Below are 15,864 nucleotides of genomic sequence, written 5' to 3' on the forward strand. Positions count from 1 at the left end.
GCTGCACTCCCCCTCTGTTGTTAACATGGATGTAATCTGATTATCAATGTAAATAGCTCATAACATGAGCTTCATAAGCATATCCCCTGGGCCCATCTCCTCTGAGCCTTCTTCCAAGGATGGGGTGTGCTGCCCAGTGATACTCCCCACCTTGGTTCAGATCAGCACTAGTGACCACTGGTGTTGCACAGTGACCTTGATACATCCATCGTATTAGTGACTTGACCTTCTGCCTGTGTACAAATAGGGTGAGAACACATGCCTAGAGGGGATACCAGTGAGCCCATCTCTGTGGGTTTAATCTTGTCATTTTGTTCCACGGACTCCACCACGTCATCATTTGCATGAGCACCAGCAAGATCATGTGCCAAAGACAATGACCCAGATGTCACATTTCTTATCTGCTGCCTTTTCCTGCCAAGCTGAATTATCTGGCCCATGGTTCAGCAAAGAGCCTCCTCAGCGCAATACCCAAAGGCCTTCAGCCACTCATCTCTGTCTGGATCCTGCTTGCTCTAGGTGTCCTCACTGCTTCTGGGACAAGGACGTCAGTGAGTTATGGGCCAGCTGGAGCTTGTTGGCCCTGTAGTACCAAGGCATCTTGGTGGCTGCCTGTCTTAACCTATAGGCTATCCAACAGGTCTGAGCTGGCAGGAGGGTTTAATGTTTTAACACCTATTTACTTATTTGTAGACATTTGACATTATACTGGATTTTGATTTAGAAGAGTGATACAATATTATGCCGAAATCACAACACAAGCATGATGTAATGACTGTAACATAAAGCAGAATCACAGTACAAACTGATTCCCTGTGCCAGTCTCTACATGCTCCACCATCACGAAGAGGGAGGTTTTGTCCTAATTAGAGAGGTCCCAAACCATGGATTGAATAAAAATATAGTTTGGAAATCTTTAGATGGCCTGCATAGTGGCATTGTTAACATTTTTTCTTCCCTAGCAGTGTGCAATTTGATGCTTAATTTCCAAGAATGAATGTTATATTTTTTCCATGCTAAGTCATGGCGTTCATCTTAGCCAGTACTTCTGAAGGACAAATCTTGTACTTCACTGAAATCAAGTCCTGAAAGTTGCTGGAGGGAAGAGGAGAGCCTATATAAAGTTGGGAGTTAACTGGAGATTCAGAGTCAAGGACTCTAGGGTAATTGTGCAAGAACTTGTAGCTCTGAGATCTGCCAACATCAAGGAAGAGGCACAGCTCACTTGAAACATCTCCAGCATCAAGGCCTCTTCTGGCTCCAGCAGCAGTTTCAGGTTTAAATGGCAATTAAATCAGATGTACCTTGTGCCATCAGTGTGTGACATGCCAGCTCTGCCATGCAGGGTCAGGGTGGTCTTGTGTGCCACCCTTCATGGTGAGAATTACATCAAGATATAAAGCTACATGTGGTAATTAAGTCTAAAATACCATCACTGATGATTTTTAGGCATTCTGACTGAAGTGAGGTGAAAGCAAAGCCACTGCAGTTAATTTTCAATTTACCATGGTAAAAAAGGGACGGGGGTAGAGAACAGCCTAGTAAGATGTGTATACTACAAACCATATCTACATGAAGCTACACTAACCTTTGAAATACTTGTAAACAGTTTCTGTAGAGAGCAGGGCTAGATTTTAAGCAGCAGCATCCAAAACGTGGAAAGCAGCAGGTGGTGTGCATCCCATTTTCTGTCCCATGGTGCTGAAGCCAGAGGTATCTGCTGAAATCTCATAATGAAACAGTTGAATGCTTTGAAAAGCTGAACACAGCTCAGCAAAGCAGATCCTCATAACTCTCGCTGGTGAAAACTGCAGTGCCTAAGCAGAGGACCTGTTGCTTGATTTTCAGAGGTTCTTCTGGTTTGGATGACCAAATTTAAACACCCGCAAGGCACTGCAGCTATAGATAAGTTCAAGGAATCTCACCTTGATTCTCTGAGTAGTTCTACCAAAAAGTCCCTCTGACTGATTTTTCCTACTGTCTCACTAACTCACTCTGCTTTGAAAAGTTTTGAATAGTGTTCAAAATCACTTTTTTGGAAGCAGATTTTTCATTTTTTGTTACCTTAATTGCCGAACATAAATCTTGGCCACTCTGTTAACCTCCAGTTTCTCAAATTAGTAGCATTCCTATCAGGGACCTAGTATTTTAATTTAACTTGGCCCTTTCGACAAGAATCGACCTTTAACAATAAATTGACAAAGAAATAGACAATTCAAAGTCTTCAGTGTTTGAATTTCATAAAGTAGAAGCACGTTCTCAAATATGTAAGGCATGTGAAACATGACATGACATAGTGTCACATAGATCAATATGTTGAATAAGCCTGCAATGTACACTATCATCTGTTTTGGTTCTACTGTCCATAAAAACAGACAGGGAGAGAATCAAACAGCAATGCTGCTTTTTTAAAGGAGTGTGTTTTTGCTAAGAGATACACGATTTTTAAAGCATGTGCCAGAATACTTGGAAATTATACACAAGAATATACAGAAAAAGAAACACTAATGTACTTTCAACCAAATATTAGAAGCAGAAGGATGTTGTGAAAACAAATTGAATCATGTTCTTGGAGGACTCAGATCGCGTACCGAAGAATGTCACAGAAATGTCAATATGGAAATTAATGAATCTGGAGCTTGAACAGTAGAGTTCGTATAGCTTACACTAAGTAAATCTTGGGCCAGCAAACCAAGTAATGTGGATAGGACACAGTATTGAACACATGTCGATTCAATGAGTCCTTTCATCTTGTGGAGTGAATAAGGCAAAAAAAAACAGTACTTAAGCATGCAACTATCCGCAAAGACAACTCTAATCTTCCGGAATTTTCTAACACTTAAAGTCTTCTGGTTTTACAGTGTCAATATTGCATAACTGTTTATGTGTGTAGATGTATAATTCTCTAGGTTTATTACAAAAATCCACATAATTATCATGTGGGATTATATCATATACCACATCCAGATCTGCCACACAGATTTCTGAAAAGAGAACTAGCAGTAACTAGCAACTGAATTAAGTTGACTAATCTCCACTAGAGAGGATGTTAAATACATTCGGGCATTAAGTTTCTCAGCTGGAGTCATCTTGGAGAAACCGTGGTTCTGTTTAAGCAGGCTACTGTGGCTATTGCTTCTTTTGCCCTGTCTTTTTCAGCCTGTTACTCTGCTAAGCGTTTTCTCCCTCCCCTTGCTTCTACATTTGAATCTTCCTAGCATCCTATTGACTCAGCTCCTGTCCCTCACAGTATTCCTCAGCTCAGTCCCTGTCTTCTTCCCAGTCTTTCTTCTCAGATACTTGTATCATTAATAGTGTTTCACTACTCCATATCTAGATGTTTCTCTCCTTCCTCTTCTCCTTTTGCTTTCCCTCTTCTGTGGGTTATCTATACCAGTCTACTTGAGATAAAGTCCTCTTGTCCCTACATAAGTGCTTCTTCTGCTCATATTGTATTTTTTTTTTTAATTTTCCAAAATCGTAGCTTTACAGGTCTTCCTATCTTCCCAGTTCTCAAGTATAGCCTATTGAAGCTAATTGGTCAAGGCCCTTGTCCCCTCTCAGCTATTCCGAGACTCCATCCATCCTATGACTCTCACATGCAAAACCCAGTCCTACCACATCAGTCTCAACTAGCACTTGCTTTCCAGTTCTGGTCTTCCTTTCCTGTGCTCCAATTTCTTCTTCCTCTAGGCCCCTTGCCTTTCTCACAGTCTGCTCCCTCTTCAATCCTTTTCTGCATTTAAGGCCATTTCACTGCATGGCTGTGTACCAACAGTGGGAGGACAAAAAGACTGGGACATGTTCAGTACGTTCTATCACACAATGGTCCCCAAGAGCCAGATATTTCAAAAAGCAGTTTACCTTAGGCAGGCTTGCAATACTAAGATGAAGCGTCCTGAGGATGAACTATGTATTTGGAAGTTTTGATTGTCATATTTTATCATGGTTTCCACTGCACATGTGTGAATGGAGTTCTTTCAGATGTACGTAACCTGGATAAATACAGTCAAAAGAGAAGGTAGGTACAGATTTTCTCTACAAAAGGGTTGTTCTTTTCTTTTACATGCAATAAACAAAGTATTTCTCCGTTACTTTTTCCTTTGAAAAAAGGTCACTACGCATTTTTAAATAATGTAATTCTGTTAATAGTTGTTATGCCATATGACATCTGAGATATTAAATCTATTACATTCACTGTTCCTGTCTCAGATATACCCACATAAACTACTAAGACTGCATGGCAACTCATATTGAAATTTATCCATTGGAAGGTAAAAGAGTTACAAGATAATCTGTAGATTATATTCAAAAGACACACCAAAAAGACAAAGTTATACAGGGCTATGGGTGGTTGAAGAGATCAAAAGTTAACACGGCAGTATTTACTGCATATATGTCAAAGTCAAAATGAAAGGATTATCCAAACAAAAGAGAAGGGCTTATTGTAGCCAAAACAAATGGTATGAATATGAACACAGTTCAGCATGAATCACTGTATTGAAGATGCTCCTTATTAATAATTCAACAAAATTCAGTAACAGTATCATGAAGGTAATTAGCTTAGGCTGCAGTTATTATCAAGCTATTAACTGAGATAACAAACCAGTTATCACTTAACGAGTCTATCAGGAAATATAGAATTATTAATAGGGAGCATCCGGAAGTTATCTTTTAATTAATCTTACAGAGAAGATAATTTATCAATATTATTTGCATTTATTTTTAGAGAAAATATGTCAAAATACATAAAAATCTGATGTCAGCTTTGAACTGCTGGCAAATTGCCAGCATAGTCTCAGTGCACCTTTGGGATAACAAAGAGTAGAACAAAGACTGATTCAGTAACGTGGGTCTGATGCCCAGAATCTGTACTGTGGCATCTGCAACAAATTAGGAGTAAAAGTGACAAGATTCACGAGAGAGGCATCTTGCTTTCTTAGTTTCAGATGGGACTTGTACACTCACCTCCCCCTTGTTCCTCTGAAAATCTTTCCATTATCCTCTATCAGTCAAGTCCTATAATTAGGCATCAAAGTATTATTGTTATTGTTATCTGGTGACTTTAAGCATATTCCCCTCTTAATTATCTTAAATTTATACTAAGCTGTGGTGTACCACTTAGACACAATCTTTAAGAAGATTGGTTAGATCCCCATCACTTTATGGCAGAAAAACAGTAGTCAGCCTCAGAGTGGATGGTCTTGCAACCTCCTACATCGTAAACACATTGTGAGTAAGAAGGTGAAGTAACTATTCCCATTTCTACTAGGAACTTATTTTCTTGTAAGACAAGGAAGAGTGGAGGAATTTCTCCTTTCTTCAGAAGGCTGACACAAAATTCTACCCCATCATTAGAGACAGTACTGGGAAAGGGAGTTAATTTGTCCTTTGCTTGCTGCGTGCAGGCTGAGTAGAAACTTGTTCTTTGTTATTGCTATAAATCACAATATATTTGTTTTAAAAATAGGCTGTTATAGGCTATATTTACAATCATCATATTTACTGTTGCTGCAGAGAATCCCAGCATTGGCTGTCTACTGTATCTGTACTGTAGTGCATCTGAAGAATCCAGCCATCCTAAACCACAGTCTTTCAGATTAGGTGCTGATCACAGAAATAGCCAGCGGAGTGTTAATTATTTAGTAGTGGACTGTAGCTCTTCACTCCTTCTGGATTTCAATAACTGGATGGTAAGAAGAGACCTTGCTCTCTAGACTGGAGGTGGCCTGAACGCTTTTGCAAATGACAGTATTTAAACTGACAAGGTCAGATTGATATTTGCAGTGCTCCTGATGAAAGATCTAGAAGTAATGAAGACGAGTTCACCTCTCCAAAGCGGATTGAAGCAACTTAACATTTTATCCTTTAGGAAGGCATCAAAACTGTGCCTTGTTATTCATATTTTAATGATGACAATTACTCTAATATAGCTCCTGACTCTGTAAGTGACTGGGAAAACTAAGGGTGAAACACTACCCGTGTCCCAGCTAATAATAAAACTGTCATTGAAGTTAATGGAGTGAGGATTTTGTTCACTTTCTTTTTAATAGCTTTTTAAAATAAAATTGTAAACTTCAAAACTAGAAGGTGGTGTTAAAAATACAATTTTTATATTCCAGGCTTTCCACAAACCTTTAGGCAAACAGAACAAGGCTCTAACTGTAAAACACATCCAGTAGTATCATCTCACATGAAAAAAATGACAAAGAAAATTAAAATGCTGTTTTCTGCACACAATTATAATTTCATATACGTTTTAAAATTAAAGTTATGAAATTCTGATCCATGTTAATTTATGAAAGATATTTTACCATGATGTACAACATCATTTCCATAACTTACTGTCTGTATTCCCTAAACACACCTTTCTTGTTTTCTTTTTCTCTGAATAATAATTTCAAAATGATTATTCCACTTTCTCTCATATTTTCTCACTCTTAATCTATATCCTCCTTTCCTGTTATCATTCTTCTGCATTATAACCGAAGTCAACATCACGACTTACACAAAAGCATGTCAAAAAATAGAGATAGTGTATAAAGGAAAATACACAGGTAAAGACATAGTTTATTACTGAAATACTAGCTTGAACTGAATAAATATGTTGAAATACAATCTATGTTGTCTGATTAAAATCTGGCTATGAAAATATTGATTCCTAGTCTGTTACACCAATTTCATTATGTAAATGCCATTCTTTGGTCTCAAGTGAGACCAAAGCTAACTAACAAGCTGTTGCTATCCTCGTGTTTTACCTAACTATATTAACAACACAAAAAAGTACCAAGACAAAATGTAACCCCCCTGAACAAAATTCATCCAAGCCAACTAATCAACAAGAACAGAAAAAAAATCCCTCCAAGCCTCTCCAAAAACTCTTCCATTCACTCAAAGAAACTCTTCTGAATCATATCACCTTCCTCTGAAAATAGATATCAGCAATTCCTAGTGTTAATAAAACATAAAGTCTTTTTTCCCCCTCAAAGTTCTATGACCAAATGTAATTTATCAGCTTCTCCAAAGCAACGGTTTTTTCCTATTAGTGCTATTTTACCACAGTGCGCCAGATTCAGAGGACTAAAGTTATCAAAAGAATTACTTATTAGTATTTAAATATCTTATGTAAAATACAAGACGTGAAGGATCGTTTATATGACAATGAAAAGGATATTAAAAAATAGCAATATACCGCCCATGAGTTTAATAATATTTTTTTCACCAAGATAATTAGTTCCAGTTGTTATTTATTCCCCAATTCCCTCTTCATTTCCAGAATTTAATAACACTATTTTCAAGGAGAGACATGGTAAGTGCACATGTTCTAACGTGGGACATATTTCAAAATATTTACATCAATCTTTAGGCATTTTAAGGAGATCATGGCAAGCTGTTATAATGCCAGTTTAGCTTACAACCTCTTTGGGAAGTCTGGCACACGGGAAGTTGATGGAGAGCGTTAAGAGTCCTGTAACACCTTTTGAGAGTGGTTCTCCAACCACATAAATCAGTAGTTCAGCAACATTAATACGGCATTTAACATTATTTGTACAATGACACAAATAAGACGTATAATTAAGAAGCGTATTTTGCTTTTTGATTGCTCAGTGTGCCTTTCACGGCTTGATGACGCTCATTCTCAAAAAGGAGGCTGCAGGTTAGCAACATTTTGTAATTACAGCACCTCTGTCATCCGCTACATACTCGCGTGATGAGCATGAAGTCACTACCAGGTCTCAAAAACCGGGATGCCGAAGGCATGGGAAACTGGCAGTGCTGCAGCTGCTGTCCGTATCCCCACAGACACGCGATCGGCAGAGCGGGCACTTAGCAAACCACTAACTGGCCCCAAACCAGCTGATCCAGCCTAGACCCACAGGCTAAGCTCCGTTAAAATACAACAGAGGGCGCTGGGAAACCCCCCACCCGCCTCACGCAGCGCCGCTGCCGCCGCCGCTCCCCTCACGCCGCGCTCGCGCCCGCCGCGTGCCAGCTCCGCCCGGCCGCCCGCCCCTCCGCCCTCCCGAGGCCTCAGGTGACGGCGAAGCGAACGGGGACTTTGCACCCCAGCTGCTCTGCGCATGCGCAAGGAGCCATCCTGCACCCCCGCCCGGTTCCCGGCAGGGCAGAGCAGGGGCGGGAGGAAGGCGGGCGAGGCGGCTCAGCGGAACGAGCCGGGCAAGGCAAGCGCTGCCGCGGGAGGTGGGAGGGAGAATATCAGCTGACCGCGTCCCGTGACGGCCCCGGGCGTGACGGCGGCTGCGCCGAGAGGGCGGTCTTGCTGCTGGAAGTAAGATGGCGGCCTCCAGCTCTAGACTCTGAGGGAGTTGGAGAGGTGCAGCCGCTGCCGTCTGGAGGGTGAGGGCTGCGCTCCGTGGCCCTGCACCCTGATCGCCGGCAGCGGCGGGAAGCGCAGTGCTGGTGGGGGCAGGTCCGGGCAGCGCAGGCTCCCCGGCCAGGTAAATCCCAGCGGCGGGGAAATGAGGAGGAGGAGAAGAAGGTGGCGGCCCCTGCCCTCCTTCCAGGGCCCCAGGCGGGGCCTTAGGTACCGAGGTGCTGCTCGAGGCCGTGAGGGTGGGGGGCGCGCCCGGCCACTGGGGCTGTGAGGGAGCGGGGGCAGGGCTGGAGGCAGCGTTCGTTCGCCTGGAGGCAGATGCTTCCGCCGGCAAAGCCCTCTGCTCCTTGCCCCGGCCGCGCAGCGGGGAGAGGCGGGCGTCGGGGGACGGTGAGCAGCCGGCCCCGAACCCCAGGCGTGGTACCTGTTTTATTACGAGCCACTTCCAAGCCCTTCTCTTCCTGTATCTCCGAGGAGAGGCTGGGTTTTTCTCTAGCCTCAACCTGCCTGGTGCTTCACTGAACGTGCTCTGCACCTGATGCAGCTTTTGTAGCCGTGGGGCAGAATTTGTCCTCTTTCCTAAATAGAATACTTGTGTGTCCGTTAAGAAAAAATGTGTTATTTTTCACTTTCTGGCCTCAGATCAAAATATAAACATCATGAGATGCTTTGGGAAATAACTTATGAAGAGTGGGAGAGATGAGGAGGAAACTTGCTCTCACAGAGATGAGATTTTAGTTCTTTTTGGAGTGGTAATAGTATAGCTGAAGAGCATGAACCAGAACTAAATCTATCTTTCAGAAAAATCTACCCTTGATGTGCTATTTTTCCAAGATTTTTAAAATTTCTCCCATGGATGCTTTTTGCTTGCTTTTTGTTTTCTGAAAGTCAAAACAGGTAGACATACTAAATGGTTTTCTGTCTGTAGTGAACTGCCAACAGTCTTTCGGACAGATTCTTCGTGTCAGGTGGTGTGGAGCTTGCACCTTGATAGCTGTGCCTCTACTGAGGGCCAAGCTCTGGGCTATAAAAATGTTGTCTTAATGCTTCAGTTTCGGGAGGGGTGAGGGTTTTTTCTGTTTTCAGCTTAATGCTCTCAAGCCAAGGGAATGTTTGAGCAAGCTGCTTGCGGGGAAGCAGGTATATAAGTTTATTTGGAGTCTTCCTATTAATGCACTTACTCTCTGCTTTGTGGCTGTTTTTGAAGTTAATATAGTCTGAAATGTATTTTCTCTTTTTTCTCTTGTGCTCTTTCACGTATAAGGTCTATGGCAGTGAGTCTGAGAAGGTGAAGTTGAGTAGATAGCTGCTTTGTTTCTGGTTAGCACTGATTATATACTCCGTAGTATACATGTATTTCAGAAAATATTCCGTGTTTTATAACTTAAGTTCTTTGGAGCTAAAGCATTTTTTTCTTGATAATTAGAAGATTGTCTACATAGGCCACTTGCATGTAGTGAGATACGTAGAAAAGGAGGAAGGCTGTTGAACGGACTGCTAGTGACTCAAGTTTCATCTTTGAATTGAGTTAGGAGGATGCTGTTCAAACACTCTGACATGGCTTAGTTCAAAATAGCAGGACCAGTATTACAGATGTAAAAACTATGTTTGGCTCTAGCCATAGTTTACAGATCTGCATCTTGGTTACTTCCTGCCTGCTATCGACAGCCAAGTGCCAGAACACTTAACCAGAAATTACTGACTCCTTTCCATTATTACTGTCGTTTTTTTCCACTTGCAACAGATTTCTAAGAGTTTGGAGACTCAGAGCTGAGTATGTGTCTCTGTGACTTTCCAGGAACTTTACTTTGTATTTTAACCTTGCTGGGATAAATTTTAAAAAATATTTATTTCATATGTATTGCTTGCTCCTCTGAGTGTCATGTGGTATTTTTCATAGTTTCCAAATGTGTAGTTGTCGTGAGGGACTGAATCACTGTGTATTTCCATATTTTAAGCAGTATGCTGGGGATTGGTCTTAAGAATCACAGAATGGGGCCAGATCTGTGTTTCAGAGTGAGCAGGTGACTTTTCTTTTAACTTGTGATTTGAAGCTCAGTAAGTTAAGCTTACTAACTTACAAAATCAGCTGGCATTCAACTGTATCTTGAAGTGTTAACCTTCAACTGTTTAACATCTCAATTTGCTTCCAAGAAACTATTCTTGTGACAAAAAAACCTTAACAATTATCCTACCTCACTAATAAAACTTAAAATAGAACAATGTTCTGAAGAAATATGGCAAGATGGCTAAACTATGACTGAAAAGAGCACTTTTTTCTTCCCTCCATTAGTGAGTAAACCCTTTTGTTCTGATACTCACCTGTCTAGCTGGCAAATCAGATCGATTCATTGATACAGCAGAATGCTGATGTAGATGGAATAGAGAAAAACAAGTGTGGAAGATTCTGGTTGTCCTGGGTGAGGGAATGAGAGCAGTCAGCTGGATGTTAATGTCAACACCATTATTTCTGGTAGTAAGGTTGAAATTCTCAGCCTGTTTATGTCTTGGACTGTGGAAGGTGACAACGCTGCTGTCACTGGGGCAGGTTACACTAATCCTCTTTTAAGTATCTGGTGGGTCTCATATCTTTTTTCCTATTACAAAAAGAACTGCACAACAGATTAAGAAATCTCAATTTCCACAGCTAATTAGGCTGTAGTACTTTAAGAGCAGAGTTCTGCTTAGGGTAGAAAAAAAGATTTAGTGTTTGTTTAAAAGTAATCTATCTGAAGGCAAAACTCTACCGGTTGGTCCACGCAGCAGTGAAAGAGGCAGATGTGAAACCTAGACAGTTAAAATATTTCAGTGCAGAAAAATTAATTTATTTAAATAATGCCTGTAGAGCTACAGATGAGTAGATGACTGGAAATCAGGCTCTAGACCTTTAATCTAAAGGTAGGTATGTAGAACCACAGACTAACAAAACCTTTTTTCAGTGCTTTGCTCTCACTTCTTTTCAATTGGTCCCTCTTGGTACGTCTACTTTCTCACAGGAGAATCATACTTGAACTTGATGTGAGTATCTGTCTCAGTGTTGTATAGACTTTCTGTGAACTTTGTTTGTGTTTTAGCCTTGCTGGAATAAATTTTTAAAAAGAAATCTTGGTTTCATCAGGATTTGTCTTTCTCTTCCCTTTAAGAAATCTGTTTCTTATCAGTATTTAGCTTCCTTCTCCCCCCAGTGGAATAAAATACTAATCTTGTTTGGGACTCTGAAGTGCTACCTTAGCATAGATTAAACCTTCACTTAAGAAAGATATGGAAGCTTTGTAATAGTAGAGGAATAATATGATCAGGAAAAAAGTCAATCTGAATTCTGCAGTAAACTTTGAACCCACGTCCAAACTTCTGACTTAATTTAAACTGAGGGGTAGTTATGTGTAATTACAGCTGTGCCTATTGCTTTGCTGCCTGCAAGGTCACAGCTTTGTTTCTAAGTCTACAAGTGTTAGTTTGAGCTGACTTGCTTATGTTTCCTGAAATAGGTTCTGTTTTCCCAGATGGTAATTTTGTCTGAAGAATATGAAATCATGGAAAAGTGGCAAGTGTATGCAATTTGAACACAGCTTGTGTAATATACCTACTAATGTAGCTTAAACTCTGAGGCAGGGGGAGTCCTGGCAACAGTTTAGGCCCTTTAATTTTAGGGGTTGCTATTTCTGGTACACACAGCACACAAAAATGTGGTTTCAACTCTTCCCCCAAAAGCTGTTTCATTGCTACTTGCCATACTACAAGAACCAAGTAGGAAATTATTGCTGAACTTCTCTCTTGTCAAAAAGCCAATTAAAATCCCCAGGTATTGGGGGAATGCTTTACTTAAGCTCTCAAAAGAAGTTGCAAGTCATGGACAGTATTTTGCTTGCAAGAACCTCAAATTATTTGAATATACTTTGCATTCATCATGTTCTCTCTCTCAACCAGATGAAACAAGTTTATAAACTGCTACTTTCAAGGTACTTGTTGCCTCTGCTCCAGTAGAAATAGGAAAACTGGACTAGGTGTTTCTCTAGTATTAAACGTTTGAAGGCCATGAGTATGGGATATCCAATGGCTGTGCTGCAATGTGTTCGAAATAACCTTTGAAGTTGTGATTTTTGTATTACGAGATACCCCAGGACACTAAGATGACCATTAAAATTGGGGCCTTATTGTCCTGGACGCTTTTATGAGTGAAATAGAATTTAACTCCTTTTTTGTGTCAAGTCAGTCAACTTTTTAAAGGTCTCTTGAATACAGGAGGAAGAGGTAAAGGTGACAAGAATGTCTTATTTTGGGAAATTAATATGATATGACTAAGCAGGCAGCTATAGTTTACACTGGCAATATGGCTAAATTTGATTAATAATAAAACCTGATGTGCTCTGCGAAGTCAGTGGTTATACTGTCTCAGGTACTAAAATTACAGTGTTTCACATCTTGCCCTTTGTGTGGAACCAAAGACAACTGAAAAATTATTGCTGGACTTAAACATAGCAGCTCAGAACACTAGGCTATTGTCAGCTTTGTTCTCTGTTAAACTGCAGGAAAATGTGTACGAGAATTGTTACTAGATTTTGGCGTGTATTGCCTCTGTGCTAGCCTTCTCAATGGGAGAGAGAGTTACAGTCACTGTCCAGAAGCAACAAAGCTTAATGGTTTTAATGGTTTTAATCTAAACAAAAAAGCAGTCTAGTGAATTTGTCACTTCTGCTGCATGTACAATACTTCATGTATCAGTATCCTGAATCTAGTTAGATGCTGGTGTTAAAATTAATGGAAGCTACTGGTAGTTCATAAACGAGTGTCTCTTGTTTTAGTGTTAAGACTTGATGTTTGCAAGTGTGAGAACATCTTGCTTTAAATATGTTACAGAGCTGGTGGTGTTCAGATCTGGGAGACCTAGTAGACCTGTTCAGAAGAGTCTGGTGTTGTCGAAACCGGAATTACAGATAAATAGATCTTATAATCCTATACTTAGTGGAGCTAGTCTTGTCATAAGCCTTTTATTTTATTTTTACTAATACGTTAGTCAATGTCAAGAAAACAGCTTAAAAAGGGAGGTATGAAGATTGAGTATCATAGAATGGCATAGTCTGGAAGGGACCTTAGAGATCATCTAATCCAACCTCCCTGTCATGGGCAGGGACACCTCTCACCTAGATCAGGCTACTCAAGGCTCTGTCCAACCTGGCCTTGAACACTTCCAGGGAGGAGGCATCCACAACTTCTCTGGGCGATCTATTCCAAGGTCTCACCACCCTCGTACTGAAGAATTTCTTCCTAAGATCTAATCTAAATCTGTTCTCCTTCAACTTAAACCCATTTCCTCTTGTCCTATCTGTGGACACTCTTGTAAAGTCCCTCCCCAGCATACCTGTAGGTTCCTTTCAGGTATTGGAAGGCAGCTATTAGGTCCCCCTGAAGTCTTCTCTTTTCAAGGCTGAACAGTCCCAGCTCCCGCAACCTGTCCTCGTAGCAGAGGCGCTCCTGTCCCTGGATCATCTTTGTGGCCTTCCTCTGAACACGCTTCAACAGATCTATGTCTCTCTTATGGTGGGGACACCAGAACTGGATGCAGTATTCAAGGTGGCGTCTCACAAGAGCAGTGTAAAGGGGGAGAATCACCTCTCTTGACCTGCTGACCATGCTTCTCTTGATACATCCCAGGATGCGGTTGGCCACCTGGGCTGCATGAGCGCACTGCCAGCTCATGTTGAGCTTCTTATCTATAAACACCCCCAAATCCTTCTCTTCAGGGCTACTCTCAACCCACTCTGTGCCCAGTTTGTATTTGTGCCTAGGATTGGCCCGACTCAGGTGAAGGTCCTTGCATTTTGACTCGTTGAAGCTCATGCAGTTTGCACTGGCCCATTTCTCAAGCCTATCAAGGTCCCTCTGGATGGCATCTCTTCCCTCAAGTGAGTCCACGGCACCACACAGCTTGGTGTCGTCGGCAAACTTACTGAGGGTGCACTCAATGCTGTCATCCATGTCGCTGACAAAGATGTTGAAGAGCACTGGACCCAGAACAGACCCCTGAGGAACACTGCTTGACACTGGTCTCCATGTAGACATTGAACCATTGGCCACAACTCTTTGAGTGCGACCATCCAGCCAGTTCTTTATCCACCGAGTGGTCCATCTGTCAAATCCGTGTCTCTCCATTTTAGAGACAAGTATGTCATGTGGGACAGTGTCAAACGTATCTGGCATGTTGTTCTGAAAGATAACTTTAAACCACAAAATTATCAGATCTAAAGTGTGCTACTGTAGAGTAAGATCTGTGTAGTTTGGACAAACAGAGTGTACTGTTCTGGTGCTTATCTAGGCAGTAATAATACAACATAGTTCTTAAACTAGTCAAAATAGAAAACTTCAGGGACAATACTGTTGAATATCTTACCCCTCAGGAAACTGTTTCCAAAAAAACAGATTTGGAGAATTTAACTTGCCACAAGTCAATGAGGTATTAACTCTGAAAATTTGATTCAAAGATTGAGTCATTGGTGTATATATAAATACTTGTTTTCTCTTTTTCCAGAGGCAGTGCCACAAGTTCTCTTCAGTAGGTAGTGGTGCTTGTGCTGGTTCTTCTCCTGAGGGAAGGAATTCTCAAGTTCATTTCGGTTAGGCTATCCGTTCTTCATGTTCATTACTACATAACTGCTACAGTTGGTTGCTCAGAAAGAAAATAGCCCGAAGTTGTATAGGGCAGAAATTAGCAATGAACTAATGTTACAAGTTATCTCAAAATGAGAGATCTTCCTTTGCCAAATCAAATGTAGAGTTAGCTGAATGTAAAAAGATAACTGGGGTTGTAGTCTAACTTTCAGTGGGGTACCGACTGGGACTGGTTTAATGTTGCTTCAGACAAGCTATGAGTATGAATTCTTGCAGATTAGCTGCTTGACTGTAATGTTTAGTGGATACCACCACATTAATGGTGTGAACCTAAAAGTAGCACTGGTCTGTAATTGAGAGCAGGGAAGCCTGTTTTAACATGTTCGAAGAGAAAACTAATGCTGTAGCAGTAAACTGAGAGTGACAACTTCACTCTTGCAACTTTATCAGCCTGCATCCACTTAAGTGCCTTGAATATGTAATAACAGCAAAGTGATAGAAAAGGGAAGTTCATTTCCTCAGTACTCAACATGTATCGGTTTCAACCATGGAAGATGGTATTTAGTGTTCAGAAGCATTCCTTAGAACTTAGCCCCTAAAGCGGGGATCCACACAAGCAGTTCTGGGTAAGTTTCCCTAGATTCCTGCACGTGTTTAGGGAATAGGTATTCCTGCGTGAAGTAAGCATGTCGGGATGTTAGTGATGAGATTGCTTAAACTTTTACAGCACAGAAAGGGTACTTAGTCAGCTCTGTAATCACAATGCTTGGCTAATAAGTTTCTCAACTTCAAATTCCATTTCAGACTGAAAAATAAGCTGTTATCTATCCAGATATGTCTTTGCTGTGTTTTTGTGGTTTGGTGTTTTTGGTTTGTTTTTTTTTTTTTTTTTTTTTTAAATGGCAATAGGAATCTGGCTTAGC

General features: G+C 41.0%; 1 protein-coding gene across 4 annotated transcripts in view; it reads left to right on the forward strand.

Moving 5' to 3' along the window:
- The first annotated feature begins 8,416 nt into the window (after positions 1–8,416).
- The window catches only part of DNAJC13 (DnaJ heat shock protein family (Hsp40) member C13), a 57,612-nt gene continuing 50,164 nt past the window's right edge, over positions 8,417–15,864 (forward strand). For all 4 annotated transcript variants that reach the window (XM_086615082.1, XM_086615081.1, XM_086615084.1 and 1 more), the window contains exon 1: positions 8,417–8,459. The gene's annotated coding sequence lies outside the window, so the exon portion shown is untranslated. The remainder of the gene's footprint in view (positions 8,460–15,864) is intronic.

Source organism: Tauraco erythrolophus, chromosome 7 (assembly GCF_009769465.1).
Source record: "Tauraco erythrolophus isolate bTauEry1 chromosome 7, bTauEry1.pri, whole genome shotgun sequence".
Lineage (NCBI taxonomy): Eukaryota > Metazoa > Chordata > Aves > Musophagiformes > Musophagidae > Tauraco > Tauraco erythrolophus.